Below are 16304 nucleotides of genomic sequence, written 5' to 3'. Positions count from 1 at the left end.
GGTGAGGGACTGAGGAGGAGAAGCTCTCCATCTTCTCTTCTCTTCTCTTGTCTTGCTCGCGGCAATGGAGCTTGGAGCATGGAGCTTGAAGATGGAGCTTGCTTGAAGCTTGCACTTGGATCGTGGAGCTACCGGAGTGCACGGGAGAGGAGGTAACTCGAACGGCACGGAGGTAAGCTCACTACACCCGTAGATATGGATGGCACGTCGGTTATGTGTCTATAATCTTTCCTATAAAATCCACCTTCGCAGGTGAAGGTTTTCTGCCATAATACCCACACATATGTCCAACAATGACGACCTCATTTACTCTGAAAACATAATTCTACCCTGATACTGTCAATTTCACTCATTCTAACCTGGCCAAAATCTTTTCACAAGCTGCAATATGATCAGCCACAAAGTATCTGCATCCCTTCTCATTTAGACTCTCATTATTCTCTTCTTCTGTAGATCTCTTAATGGGCACATCATCCAAGAAAGGCATGGTAAGCTGAGGTATGTACTCGCGAAGGACCTTATGCATGGCATTCATCATATGCGTGACAGAATTAGTGGCACCTTGAGGCAAGGTACACATCCTAACAAGCCTAATAGGAGTTCTCATAGTGGTTAGGTCCCTGCTTTCCAAGGCAGCTGAAACTCGAATACAAGTCACCTAAAGAATAGATGGCACGTCCAGCAAATGCTTTGGCAAACTCATCCACAACTGGACCTATACCAACATTCCTGATAGTAATTCTATTTACTGGCTGCATGTCCTGTATAAATCGGAGAGCCATTCTTCTTTGGAACCGTAAACCACCTATTTGAGTATGGGGCAGATGACGGCTCTAGGATTCCCATCCAATTTTTCTCATTCAACAAGTCAACTAGCCTTGGCAAGTGTGCCCTAGGCACTTGAATAGGTGGGAGGTTCCAAGGAATATGAGGGATAGTAAAGATCACCATAGGGGCAACAATATCCGGATTCACACAACCAATCTCATGCGAGAAGAAAGCAAACCCCCTTCCATGTTGCTCAAGCATATCCTGAAAGCACTGCTTCTTTGAAGGTAGCAAGAAATCACCATTTCCAATTTTTAATTGAGCAAGAGTCTCTGCTGAAAATTTATGGCCTACATGCTCTGGGTCCCTCAAAATTTGCTGCTTGGCAGCCCTCTCTATTTGCTGATCACTGTCAAGGTGGAAGCAGTCTAGCTACCGACTTCACCTTCTTATCCACAGTCTTGTATTTCATGTCAACCTTGGCTTCATTATGATCCTCTGCACTACTCAAATCTTGCTGTAAATCAGCAATTCTGCCCTCTAGTGGCCCTCAGCCCTCTGCTCTATGGATTGCATAGGAACAGCCCTAAACTCTGGATGCTAAAATATTTTAGCAATAAACTCTATTGGGGCTGAAAGTTTTTAGTCCTCTGTGTCTCTGTAGGCTGATCATAATCAGTCAAAAATTCTGTTTGCTGAATTTCTTCAGCACTCAACACTTTTTGCTGAGTCACCTCGGTCTCTGACTCTATCTGTGACACAAAATTGGAAATTTCATGAAACATGTCCAGGGACACCACTGATACATTATTGGGACAACTCTGCATGTCAGCTTTTAGTATATTTTCCATCTCTATCATCGTATATGCACAAACCATACTATCATACATCCCATCTATATGCTCATCATCCTCTAAAATACCTGCATTTTTCAAATCTTTCTCCTTCATATATATGTACTGCCTGGCAGCTGTAGGCAACTCAAAAATATTCTGATAACTCATCGAACTATTTGCTGAAATTTCAAAAAATTTGGAGGAGAAAACACTGCTTCTAGGAGGTGAGAACTTCAATCTCCTCTGCTCTGTACCACCATCGTCTCACAGAACAGGGGTACCTAATAAAAATCTGAATCCCTTGCAGTGGGCAAAGGCGCAACTCGAAGAGTATCCCTATTTCTAGCATGATTTACACACACAGTCATAAACTGGACTGCTCTCATACCATCTTTACTGTGAATCCATGCATAAGCAAATCTGTCATCCATTACTTTCGTCTCCATGCACATCTCTATGATGAATGGTTGTCCTAGGATTATGGGGTAAGAGCATGAATCCTGCACAAAGAAATGGAAATCCTCCTCTACATCTCCAATAGAAATTCTGACACTAGGACAGGCAGCATACAAATCACCTGCAGTGTTGTTGGCGGCTCTCATATGCCACCCATGCTCTGCATCCATAGGCCATCTATTACTTTCATAAACTCCACCAATTATGAGATTAATCTCTGAAGATGATCCACCAAAGCAACATAAGGCACCTGTTTCTCTCCAATGTTTACCATTGTTTCTGTAGTTGCCCTAGCCCAATGACTCTGCAAAAAGTGACTGCTCGGTACCAAGATAAGCTCATCAGTTTCAGCATAATGCATAGGCTGAACCCTCTTCTCTATCTGCGGAAAAATAGACGCATTCTCCACCATAACCTCATCCTCATCCTCATCCAGCTCCCCAATCAAAACTCCTTGTGTATCAGTAGTAGGCAATGTATGTCTTTTTCTCTTCACAACTTCTTGGAAGTGATCTTGAAACTCTCTTTTCAAGATGCCCAAAACCTCAGAAATAGTAAAAGTCACCTGACTGCCAAGTATCTTGTCATTAAAGATTTTCTTCATGTCCGTATAGATGTATCAATATGGAACATTAATCTAAATCATGGCTGCTTTCTTTGTCTAGGTTCCTGCCTCTTTTCTTTCTTCTAAGCATCCTCCATTTTTCGTTCTGGCCCTGGTCTCGAAGACGGCCCTACAGTAGGTGGAGTAACAAACTCACCCCCTCTAGTATTTTTAGCTGCATTTGGATTCTCTTCATCTCTCTTACGCTTCTCCTCAACAAGTGCATCTGCTCCCTGAGACTTAGCCAAGTAGTTATAAATAGTGTACCTCGAATCTCAACGTGTCTTAGATCTAATGCTAGAACCTGCACTAGTTAAAACAGTCTGCTGGATTTTCCCCTTGTTTGCCATCTCTATAGCATAGGTCCATAATGCTGACTGAATCTCTGAACCTTTCTCAATCTGGACTCCATATGCAGAGGCATCTCCTCTAGCTGCCACATAAGAAGTACGCGTAGCCATGTCATCTACTAATTTCTTCATTCCGCCTTTCCCAAAATTGGTAGCAAGCGGGGCTCCTGTTTCAGTCAACCAGATCTTGCCATCTTGTCCCCAAAATACCAGTTTCTTTCTCCTTGCATCTTGAAAAGATTCGCAATCCCTGCAATGCTTATGGTCCATACTATCACACCAAATACATCTTCAACCTCTCTTAGGTGCACTAGGAGCACTAGAAGAAATAGTAGGCGCGGTCGAGACAATTTGCTCTTTTAATTTTCCCACCAATTCTGCTTTAACTGACTCCAATGTCAAATCCGTTATGCCTTTGATTATGTCATCAAGAGAGGAAGGAACCAAAGGAGCGGATGATTTCGGAGCAGAAGGAGTTGGCATTGGTCTAGGAATAGGAGGAGCGGGAGGATTAGAAACAATAGGCACTGGCATAGGCCAGGTAACTGGTTGAGGAAGAGAGGAAATGTCAGGGGTAGAAGCAGACATAGGAGCAGAAGATGACGTCGGAGTCATAGATCCATTCTGTAGGTGGGTCTTCCATATCCGCCTCTTGGTCAAAGTTGAGACCGCATCCTGAGCATCCTGCCAATTTATTTTAAGACCCATAGGCTTCGTGCGATCCTCAAGAAGCTCTCCTAATTCTTCTTGAAGAGCAGCATCTACAGCTTGCAAGAAAAGCTCAACTTTCTCAATATCCAATGCTCTTTGTTCAGTGGCATCAAGCTGACTATACCTCTCTTCAAATTCTGGTATCAATTCTGAAGTAGCTAGACCTTTGTTTGGCATGTAGAGCCACTGTTAGAATGACCGTCGTGTAGCCATCCCAAAGTCCTCAAGAAAATACTCCTCTTTCAGGGCCTTCTTAAAATCTTGCCAATGCAAAATTTGAAGGAAAAGATCAATCACTTTTACCCTCAAGGCGGGTGTGATAAGGCGAAGAAAATATTTTCTCATAAGTCGTGTCAGTATACCAAAAAATCCCATCTTAATCTCATACAACTTCAAATAAGCCGCCATAGAATAGCTTCTTTTCATTTTCAACTGCTTCAATCGCCTTACTTGCGCTGATTGCATTCTCTTGATCCGAATATAGTTGCCTTTGCTGAGACAACTGTTGTTGATGTAACTACTGCTATTTTGCTACATATACAATTGTGTTTGTTGATTTTGAAGTTGCATATACATAGACATATTTTGCGAAATCTGCTTTAAATCATCTGTAGAAGTCCTTGAAGTAGAAGTCGATGAGCGGAGTCAAAGTAGAGGACAAAGTAGGAATCGTAGAAGGGGCTGAAGTTGATGCTGAAGTATCTCCCATCCTGAAAATTTCTTGAATGTGACACTTTCACGTCGGGTTCACCAAATATATCGAAGGGTTTTCGAAAACAAATTCGCGACCACAAAGGTCCTTGCGAAATTCCAAGACGGAAGATCAAATCGAGACAGTTACAAGATGAGACTTTGATGACAAGGTTTAAGTGTATTACAATTTTGGTTCAAGTACAAGCGGCAAGACGGATTACAAATATAATGATTAATCAAGAGAGTCAATCCTCTCAAGAAAACCACATCAAGATCTATATCAGAGTACAATAGCTTCAAATATGTCACCCAGTCTTCAAGAGAATTTCTTCAACTCCGATGAATGATCAAGGCAAGAAAATCTGCTAATCCAATTGCTAGTATCTTCCAACAAGAGTATCCTCTTTGAACTCTCTTTGCAGAGATTTTTCCAAGAGTCTTCAAGGTTTAATACACTACTTCAAACTCAAGAGTATTCCCCTTTTTGTAGATAGGCTGAAAGAACAAGGTCAGCATCTTCAAGCACAATGCACGCATCCTTGCCACCAAGCTCCATTTGAAGAGGAACCATGCCTGCTTTCTTTGAAATGTCAATACATGTATCACCTCTAGTGAAACTTATGCAATTAACCCCTAGATGCATAGTCAGAAAATCACCAATCTTTGAGCCCTTCCCAATAACACAACTAATCAGACCCTTGGGAAATCTAGCTAAATGAAAGCAATGAACCATATGAAGCTCCGAAACTGCACCTTGTATTGGTGGCTTCAAGACTATTGCATTTCTTGCTATTAAGGCAGGTGCAATTTTAGAAACTAGCAAATTTACAGGATAATTGAAAGGCGGAATAGCCAACACCACTCCCAAAGGTATCTTTGATGCAAGACTAGTTTGTTTCATTCGTTTCCTGATCGAATTCGTTTGTTTCATTCGTTTCCCGATCGAACAAACTCAGTAGCGGCATCCTTCTAGGGCTTTGCAATTTCCTTGACAAGGCACTCTGCAATAAGGTCCTTCATTGTTTCCAGATAGCTGCAACGTTGTTGATCCTCGGGTCAGAACCATCGATTAGTGTATCGATCGAACGAACGAACAGATGAGCTCTTCTTCTTCTTCCCACGACGACTGGCTTCTTCTCCCCCGGGATGACTGTCCATGCTTTTGGCGCATATCAAAGTGTGTCTTTCTATTGGATCCACAGAACTGAGGATAAATCCAGGACTAATCGCAGGGAAAGTAGGATTTAGCGCAATTTTCTTCCGGATAAAAAGCATGCTATCCGCTTGCTTAAGCTTTAACAAGAGGCTTAATAGGGAAGCTCCCTAACATCTTCTTTGGACACCCTTCGCCTCTCGAATTCAAACTCCAACTTACTAATACGTTGGACAAATGGTTCCCGCTCCACCTTGGCCAAACCTTTAAAATAAGGATCTGCCAGAGCCTCCTCTGCAGATGGTCGATCCTTTGGATCAAAGGAAAGAATTCTCTCGAGAAGCCTAAGAGCAGAAGGGTTAGCACTGGGAAACTTTTGAGAGAATTGTAGAGGTGCCTTTTTTGGCATGGTGCTAAGATACTTCCTTCCCTTTTCATTCCGGACCCTTGCTCTCACTTTTGAGGACGCAGTGCCCAACAAATCTATTATGAGTTCGAGCTGATGTACTACATTCTTGCCTGGAAAAAGAGGCTTTCTAGTTAAAATCTCTACAAAGATGAATCCAATGCTCCAAATATCAATTGCCGGAGTATACTTGGCAGTGAAAAGGCATGCTATCGTTCTGCAGGCACCATTCCACCACTCTCAAGATAAAAAATTTACCTTTTGAACTGATCTACAGCACTACGATACAAAACATTTGGCATGTCTGTACCATTCAAATACTCTTTCAACATATGTGGATGGTACTCAAGTATCTCTCTATAGATAAGCTCCCAGCCTTATCATCAACTTTTTCATCTCCCTCATGTTCGGTAGAATCAAGTTCCAACTGATCCAACTTCACCCATTCATCAAGTCTCCTAGTCGTCCACTTGTAGGGCATTCTTGTATTTCTTGTTATCTTAGATCCAAAATTTCTTGTACCGCTTTGACAGCTTCAGCAAACTACCTTGGCATTGTTTTTTTTTTTCAATATTTTTGACACACACACACACACAAGCATTCATTCACACACACGTAGAGATAAATGCACACAAATAATATTATTTACAATGGAACAAAGTCCGAGCACACACGTGAGTTTGAGACGATAACCGGAAACACACTTATGGGAAAACTAGGGTTCATACACACAAAAACATGCAAGCCACATGCAGAACAAAATGCAAACACAACAACTAGATACACACAAAACACGAATGTCACACACACAACCTTTTTGGTGGATTCCACACCTCGGATACGCAACAGCACAATAACATGAGTAGAGCTTCACCCTCTTGGTCCCTCACCCTCACTCTCTCACTCTCTTGCTCTCAATATTTCACTCTCACCCTCACTCATTCTGTCACAATGAAAGTAGGAAGGCAAGTGCACAAAGTTTGCATATGCATGAACAGCTCGTTCTATTCATCTTATCCTCCTTATATATGATTTCTAAGGTTAGGGTTTCCCCATCCCTCTTGGGTATCGAACCCACTTTAGTGCATCATCAAGACTAGTCATCTCTCATTGCATGCTTTTCCTATGGTGAGAACCAACCACAACCTTTACAAATTTTCCATGAGATCCTATGCTATCATCATACTTACATGGGCCGATCATACCCAACTTTCAGATTTACAAAATTAATAAATACAATTTTTACAACTTTTTAAAAATTCAATAATGTAAGTGCTTCATGTATGTTAAGTTGTGATTGATAATTCGAAGACCATTTTCAAAAGCTTAGGCCCCTTCCTTATGCTTGGTTGCATGTTCCATGCTTCTTACTTCCTGATATTAACATTATCCCCCTCCTCGATGAGTGCCAATCCCATGGCACATTCCATTATAGATGGCATGCTTCAACTTGCACTGAATATATGGATACTAGGGATCACTATGTGTTGTCCTCGGAGGAGTTATTTAGATTGTAGATGGCATAGAAGCTTTTGGTTATAAGATAAGTTATTATTGGAGTGGTGGACGCTAAAGTTGGTCACTATTTTTGGGGATTCTTTTGGTGGATTTCGATGATGATTATTCTCTTGGTAAGTTCTCATGGTGGGTCAAAGGGAAGGTGCTAGTCTTCTTATCGTGCATAGGATATAATTTGTTGATTTGGGAGATGGATCAAACTCCAAGAAAACTTGAATTTTTGTCATGCGCTTGAGGACCCAAACTGTGCATCATTTGTGGTACAAATATTACATTAGTACGTATGAATACTTAGGCATTACTTAATTAGAAGATAGCCATTTTGGTTCCTTATAATAGTGTTGTTGATGAAGAGAAGGGAGAAACCATTAGTTTTATTAACTAAAATTTCTCTTGAATAAAATTTTGAAGACTTCATTAGTATGCTCGATAAGATGTGTCATAGGAGCTGGATGGCCTAAAATTAAGAGTTGTTAGTAATTGAAGTTGCTTCTAGTGAGATTGATGAGAATGGTCTCTTCTTCCAATGCTTTTCTGCCTTGATTTGTTAGAGGCATTGACATGATACAAAGAAGGAAAATATCACGCCATATTGAAGGCATGCTTCCTAGGTATGTCTTACCCTTGATGTTCCCTAGGTGAGTGTGGGGAAATTAAACAAAAGAGCTAGGAGATTAGGAATGGAGCCAGCTAACCAAGGTCATTGGACATACCCAATTTGAGAATCCCTAAGTGCCATGTAGTGATCCTATGTGTATTTTTATTTTGATTTTCTTTTTTTATCTCATCTTCTTTCAAAATAATACAATGCCCTTCAATGGGGCTTCCAACCTTACCAAAAGGGATCATAGATTTTTTAGGACTTGCTAGATTGAGAAGACTTTCTTTGTTTTGAGAAAGTAGATTTATTCTATCTTTAAGACTTATTTAAAGCTGTGAACCTATTGTTGTCGATGAAGAGTTGGAAGTTGAGATATGGTTGAAATGCTTGGGTATTTGTTGCTCTTCATGCATGAATGGTAGAGAGCTTAAGGTAGTAGGTGAGATTTGCTCGATGAAATTGGCTCCTTAGTATTAGCTTTCTTCTTACATTCCCTTGGATTTTGTTAAGAATCATATACATTTGAGTCTTCACTCTTGCTTGTGTGATTTAGATATTCCATAGCTCATTGACTTACTGCGTTGGGGGTAAAGGCGCCTCTGCCTAGCCACTCGTGTATCACTACACTGATAGTACCCGCCACTGCACAGTATAGCTGGTAGGCGCCCATCACCATCACTTTATTCTTTATTCTTTTAGGACAGCTTGACTAAAGGAATGCTCGATCACACATTGTGATTATTGGAGTTCCCCTTTGGTCTCTCTTTCTTGCTCTTGCTCTCCCGCCATAGGTCTTCCAAGCAAGCTTTGATCATTCTCACCTTTCAACTAGTATCAGAGCATGGCTGCTTGAAGGGACCAAGCTCAACCCCCGAGACCTACGGATCACTTATTGGTCAAGCGTTTCAAGCCGAGTGGCCATGGCTACCTCTCACATAGCCAACACACCCTCCCTACCTATGGGGTGTAGTGAGCTTACCTTGATGCCCGATCGAGTACCCTCCTCTCCCGTGCACGCCGGTAGCTCCCTGATCCTTGAGGCAAGCTCAAGCAACCTCAATCCCTCTTCAACAAGATCCATCCGCCATAGCCGCATGAGACAAGAGAAGAGTAGAGAAGAGAAGAAGATTAAGAGAGGAGATGGGGAGCTTCTTCTCCTTGATCCCTCACTCTCACATGCTCACTCCCTCACTCCCACACACTCACTCACTCCCTCTCTCAAGCAAAGCAAGAAGGAAAGAAGAAGAGAAGAAGAAGAAGAAGCTTTTTGCCACACACAAGAATGAACTTCTCATTTACTTTTCAAGTTTATATGCATGTCCTACTTTCCAGGGTGGTCATCCTCAATTTTTACATGGCCAACTTGTCCTTTTTCTCTATTCTTTCACTTCCTAGCTAGTCCTACTGCCCGTCTAAGTTTAAAAATTGCATAGGAGAGAGCCTGGATCTCTTTTACAAGGATTTGAGAGTGCCTTTGCATTTAAAGGTGCGCTTTCTTGCTTTTAACTCCTTCAAACTTCGGCGGTTCTGCCTTGGACTTTTGGCTATTGTTTCCATGCTTTTGGATTTTTTCTGGGCTTATTATTATTTTGGGTGCCTTCTCCATGCCTGCCCTATGCCTTTTCCTGCTTCTCAGATTTTTCTATTTTTCATCTTTTTCCTATTGCTGGTGTTGCAATAAACATTACCCCCCTCCTAGACCCGAGTGCCAATCCCATGGCACTGATGGGTGGTACCTTGGAAGGCCGTAGGGTTGGTGTGGCTGGGTGGCCTTTTGAGTTGGTGATAGGGCTGTGCTTTGTTGGGGATTGCACTGATGGCTGGCATAGGTATGGGTTTTTGGGGATTCTGCACATGACAATTCTTGGCGGACTTGCAGGATGATAAAGGATAAGAATTCAGAGGTGAGTTTCGATGAAGAGTGAACGACCCTTTCATTGGAGTCTTCAATACGTACAATTGAAAACCTCTCATATGTGGTCTCTCCCTTAGGGTAGTGCTAGTCTTTTTATCGTGCACAAGACATAGTCTGATTAGAACACGATATTAGGGAATTCGGGAGTTTCCATGCACTTTGGGAACCCCCAATACCTTTATTATTTGACCACATGGTCAAATCTTGTTGTCTTACTTAAAGGTGGAGTCTACCCTAAATACTATATAAGCTAGCTTCCCAAATCATACTTTCAAATATGGGTCGAGATTTAGCCAAGTGGTCAAATATTTATCACTTATTTGAAATTGGGACTTCAGAAATTTCCAAATTCTCTAATATGGTGTTTTCGTTTGGGAGACAAGTCAAGATCTATGCGAGCTGAGAGTATTGTCCTACACTTGAGGACCCAAACTGTGTATATATTTCGATGCAGATATTATGTGAGTGGTCATGCATACTTAGATATTACGTAGCTAGAAGACCGCATGTCTGGTTCCTCGTAACAATGTGTGGATGAAGCAAAGTTGTCTATCTTGAGGAGAAGTACACATGAAGATGTATGAGATATCCTTTGCATTGTGCCAGCACGATGTAACATAATTGAACACATTGATTTGAACTTTCGGTTGGTAGCTACTGGGCTTGCTTGACGAGTACAGTGTACTTATCATGGCCATTCGTGCAATGCTTACCACGATCGATTGCAATGGTATTAAGGCGGAGTACAAAAAGGAATTCTGCAAATGGATCAGGGTGACAGGTCTAACCATAGGCAAGACAAACTCCCCGAGGTATGTCCTGCCGCCCTTGATGTGCCTTGAAAAATTGTGGGGGGTGTGTAGAGGGCTAGGGGACTAGGGACGATGGAGCCAACCGACCAAGGTCACTGGGCGTACCTAATTTGAGGACCCGTAGGTGTTGTGCTACGATCGTGGGTACTTCTTTTCTCTCTCTCTCTTTTTAAATTAAAGAATAACATGAGTACAACCATTGCAATACTTTGACGCTATCAGCCTTTCCATTGGATTGGGAAATATCAAGATTCAAAGGCTGCAAATTGGATATTACAGTGATGATTGTGTCCTAGCCTTGTTGCTAGAGGGACAGATGTTGAGATGGAGAGATACATTGGAGATTTTGCAAAACCTCTTTGAAATGTGAGATATTGGTACAATTGAGGTAACAACTACCGTGAGTGCCAGGTGTAGAGTTTGACCCAGGAAGGAGAGAGTGGCCATTGATCATGCTTTGGGCATTGAACACTTTCGTACAAAGACTTGTGTCATCCTACATCCACTTGATACTTTGTGACAATATATGCAAGTCACATGTATTGATTATAATGAATAGATGCAACACAAAAAGATATTACTTTATCAAAATCCTATGGTACTAACTGCAATGCATATCATCGGTGCTTGTTAAAGATGTGGCATGTATTAGTAGTAGGTAAGGGAGGTTTGTACAGTTAGGGAGCCTACCCCTTTAACCACTTAAGGACAAAAAGTTATGACAAAATGGTATTTGACAAGCAACTTATACAACATAGGGCCTATTCTATTCGTATGAGACATGGTGAATCTGGGTGATCAGACGACAAGGGTTGTGCCAGTGGTGGGCTCCTATAAGGCTATGCGGGAAAGATATCAGCCGGGACCCAAATAGTGTAGTTCCTGGCCGCAGCTGTTTCAAGAATGCTCATAAACGTTTCATCAAATTCTCGCTCGTTTCTAGCTGCCTTCTCCTCTTTCAAGCACCTGGTGCCCGAGCGTCTGGTGGGGGACCTGCATGACTGGTGTTGCTACACCCTGGGTGCTCCCTTGAGCCTTCGTCCTCTTGGCTTGGGGAGTTTTCAGTCTACGTCCTGGGCAGTGTCTTTTCGGCGCGTACCTGTTTAGAGTAGGCACGTAGCATTCTGATGGAGGTGCTAATGCCTTATGCTCCCTCCGACGGGGCGGAGAGCTTCCTTGCATGCCAACTGCAATATGTGCTCCATGACGGCTACTGGTGGGGAACCTAAAAAATGTGAACCAAGTAGGCCCTAAGGCAAGACAAAATTATTTTCATAACACATATTAAAAAGTGGATTATCAACAAGTGCATATGACGAGGGGTGCGATGGGGCATGCATTGTTTGTTGTAGAGGGATGATCCCCATGATAATGTTCATTCTGCCTGGACTGCGGGGCGTATTTCAACTAGTAGCTTTGTTCTTAAGTTTTTATGCATAGTTCAACTCTTCATTATGTTTTTTCTTAGTGCTATGTTTTCCTAATCACCTTACCCCCTCCCCCTCGTGGAAAGATGAAAATCCTTCCTAGGATTGAATAGGACGAGGCAAGGGTGTTAAAGCATAGTGTGGTGTGTTTAGTTTGACAATAGCCACTGGTAGAAATTTGGGTTGTATTCCAATTGGGCATGACGGTCAAGTTCATGCGGTCTAATGGATGCTTGCGTGATATACGTTAGGACATCGTGTAGCACATCGACATATTTTAGGCGGCTAGCAAGGTGTAGCTCTTCTTCTGTAAGGAATCGGTGGATGTAAGGATGGGCCAATAAATGGTCATCAAGTAGTTTATTATGCAGGATGGCCATAACCCTAAAAGAAGTAGGAGCTATGTACGTGGGGTCATATTCCGCAGCCTTGATTACACGTCGCTGCTCGACATTCGTCATAATTTGGCAACCTTTCCACTCCCATTGGAGGAGTAAGGCATACCATTGCTATAAGAATGAAGAGGTAGAGTTTGCAAGACTCAAGAGCTCTTCAAGCTCTTGGACTGGTGCAGAGCTGGGAGGCTTTGGGTATGAGGTCAGTATCCTGCCGACGATTTCCTGCTCCTTTGAGACATCACCGCTAGCAATAAGCTCAGCTGCAACCTTGGGGAATTTGATGGTCATGAGCTCGTACTCATCCCAGGTGCATGGTAAAGCACCGACTTTAGAAGCAAGTGGCTCATCAAGAAGGTCAAGGTCTAGCCACTCATAACTTTGAGCAAAGATCGTGAATGTGTTGTCAAGCATTTTAATGCAAGTAACCAAGTCATCACCTGAATTGGCAGCAAGGTCCTTGGACATAGCAAGAAATGATTGTCGCTTATATGAAGGCCTAAGACTTTCTAGTCGCTGTAGTGGAATAGACTAGATGGATGCATTAGCGATGATGTTCTGCTAGATTGCTCCTTGGGATGAGCATCTATCTAGAAGGTTAGTTGTGCATATTGTGGCTTGGAAGATGTGCAACCTTCATCATGATATGCTTTGAGCATGCAAGAGTCAGTCGCATTAGATGATTGTGGGACATCTAGCTGCTACGTAAGTTGATAGGTTTGTGAGATCTCAAGAGACATAGTGGGTTCAGACTTGCTAGTCACTGTAGTGGAATAGACTAGATGGATGCATTAGTGATGATGTTCTGCTAGATTGCTCCTTGGGATGAGCATCTGTCTAGAAGGTTAGTTGTGCATATTGTGGCGTGGAAGACATGCAACCTTCATCGTGATATGCTTTGAGCATGCAAGACTCAGTGGCATTAGATGATTGCGGGACATCTAGCTGCTGCATAAGTTGATAGGTTTGTGAGATCTCGAGAGACATAGTGGGTTCAGGCTACACGGGATTGATTGGTCGAGTCTCTAGAGACTTTGCTCTGGCATCAGTAGTGGCTGGTTTAGAGCCAATAGGTTGCAGCTTTGGCTGATAAATGGGCTTAGTTTTTGGAGCTTCGGCTTGTGTGGTTGTCATAGATTTGACAGCTTGGGTCTTAGGTATGGCCGGTTGTTTAGTGAACACGCTGCTTGAAGCAGATGTGGCTGCAAGCTGTGTAAGGGGTTTGTTCTAAAGGACTGATGTCTTGGGCACCTAGATCCAATTGTTGCCCTCATAGTATCCTTGAGCATGTAATAGGGTTATGGGGACCCATCGTGGCTTAAGGATGTGTTTACGGCTTATTTGAAGTTGTATGAAAAAATCCCATCTTAATCTCATACAACTTCAAATAAGCCGCCATCGAATAGCTTCTTTTCATTTTCGACTGCTTCAATCGCCTTACTTTCGCTGATTACATTCTCTTGCTCCGAATATAGTTTCCTTTGCTAAGACAACTGTTGTTGATGTAACTACTGTTGTTGCTGCATATACAATTGTGTTTGCTGATTTTGAAGTTGGATATACATAGACATATTCTGCAAAATCTACTTTACATCATCTGTAGAAGTACTTGAAGCAGAAGTCGATGACGAAGTTGAAGTAGAGGACAAAGTAGGAATCCTAGAAGGGGCTGAAGTTGATGCTGAAGTATCTCCCATCCTAAAAAAATTTTAAATGCGACACTTTCACGTCAGGTTCACCAAAGATGTCGAAGGGTTTTTGAAAACAAAGTCGCGACCACAAAGGTCCTTCAAAAATTCCAAGATGGAAGATCAGATCGAGAAAGTTACAAGATGAGACTTTGATGACAAGGTTTAAGTGTATTACAATTTTGGTTCAAGTACAAACGGCAAGACGGATTACAAATATAATGATCAATCAAGAGAGTCAATCCTCCCAAGAAAACCATATCAAGATCTATATCAGAATACAAGAGCTTCAATATATGTCACCCAGTCTTCAAGAGAATTTCTTCAACTCCAATAAATGATCAAGGCAAGAAAATCTGCTAATCCAACTGCTAGTATCTTCCAACAAGAGTATCCTCTTTGAACTTGCTTTGTAGAGATTTTCCCAAGAGTCTTCAAGGTTTAATACACTGCTTCAAACTCAAGAGTATTCCCCTTTTTGTAGATAGCCTGAAAGACCAAGGTCAACATCTTCAAGTGAGATGCAGGTATCCTTGCAACCAAGCTCCATTTAAAGAGGAACCATGCCTGCTTTCTTTGAAATGTCAATACATGTATCACCTCCAGTGAAACTCATGCAGTTAACCCCTGGATGCATAGTCAGAAGATCACGAAACTCTGAGCCCTTCCCAGTAATACAACTAATCAGACCCTTGGGAAATCTAGCTAAATGGAAGCAGTGAACCATATGAAGCTCTGAAACTGCACCTTGTATTGGTGGCTTCAAGACTATTGCATTTCTTGCTATTAAGGCAGGTGCAATTTTAGAAACTGCCAACTTTACAGGATAATTGAAAGGCAGAATAGCCAACACCACTCCCAAGGGTATCTTTGATGCAAGACTTAGTTTGTTTCATTCATTTCCTGATCGAACAACCTCGGTAGCGGCATTCTTCCAGGGCTTTGCAATTTCCTTGACAAGGCACTCTACAATAGGGTCCTTGTACTGTTTCCAGATAGCTGCAGCCTTGTTGATCTTCGGGTCAGAACCATCGATTGGTGTATCGATCGAACAAATGAACAAACGAGCTCTTCTTCTTCTTCCCAAGACGACTAGCTTCTTCTCCCCCAGGACGACTATCCATGCTTTTGGCGCATATCAGAGTGTGTCTTTCTATTGGATCCACGAAACTGAGGCTAAATCTAGGACTAATCGCAGGGAAAGCAGGATTTAGCGCAATTTTCTTTCGGATAAAAAGCATGCTATCCGCGTGCTTAAGCTTTAACAAGAGGCTTAATTGGGAAGCTCCCTAACATCTTCTTTGGACACCCTTCGCCTCTAAAATTCAAACTCCAACTTACTAACAGGTTGGACAAAGGACTCCCATTCCACCTTGGCCAAACCTTTAAAATAATGATTTGCCAGAGCCTCCTCTGCAGAGGGTCGATCCTTTGGATCAAAGGAAAGAAGTTTCTCGAGAAGCCTAAGAGCAAAAGGGTCAGCATTGGGAAACTTCTGAGAGAATTGTATAGGTGCCTTTCTTGGCATGGTGCTAAGATACCTCCTTGCCTTTTATTACAAACCCTTTCTATCACTTCTGAGGACGGAGTGCCCAACAAATCTGTTATGAGTTCTAGGTGATGTACTACATTCTTGCCTCGAAAGAGAGGATTTCTAGTTAAAATCTCTGTAAAGATGCATCCAATGCTCCGAATATCAATTGCCGGAGTATACTTGGTAGTGAAGAGGCATGTTGTCGTTCTGCAAGCACCATTCCACCACTCTCAAGATAAAAAGTTTGCCTTTTGAACTGATCTACGGAACTAAGATAAAAAAAATTTGGGCTGTCTGTACCGTTCAAATACTCTTTCAACATATGTGGGTGGTAATCAAGTATCTCTCTATAGATAAGCTCCCAGCCTTATCATCAACTTTTTCATCTCCCTCATGTTCGGTAGAATCAAGTTCCAACTGATGCAGCTTCACCCATT

At 42.2% G+C, this 16304-nt stretch overlaps 3 pseudogenes; all 3 read right to left on the bottom strand.

The window, feature by feature from the left end:
- Window positions 1–4884: 4884 nt before the first annotated feature.
- On the bottom strand, window positions 4885–5438 carry LOC148026593 (NADP-dependent glyceraldehyde-3-phosphate dehydrogenase pseudogene; annotated as a pseudogene).
- Window positions 5439–5725: 287 nt separating this feature from the next.
- LOC148026592 (mitogen-activated protein kinase 15 pseudogene) lies at window positions 5726–6279 on the bottom strand (annotated as a pseudogene).
- An 8514-nt stretch (window positions 6280–14793) lies between these two features.
- On the bottom strand, window positions 14794–15861 carry LOC148026591 (NADP-dependent glyceraldehyde-3-phosphate dehydrogenase pseudogene; annotated as a pseudogene).
- Between the last annotated feature and the right edge of the window lie 443 nt (window positions 15862–16304).

The sequence above is a fragment of the Lygodium microphyllum genome, chromosome 13 (assembly GCF_053477565.2).
Source record: "Lygodium microphyllum isolate KBCC chromosome 13, Lygodium_microphyllum_v1.1.10, whole genome shotgun sequence".
NCBI classification, from domain to species: domain Eukaryota; kingdom Viridiplantae; phylum Streptophyta; class Polypodiopsida; order Schizaeales; family Lygodiaceae; genus Lygodium; species Lygodium microphyllum.
The sequence above is the reverse complement of the archived record's forward strand: the minus strand, read 5'-3'. Positions and strand labels throughout refer to the sequence as shown.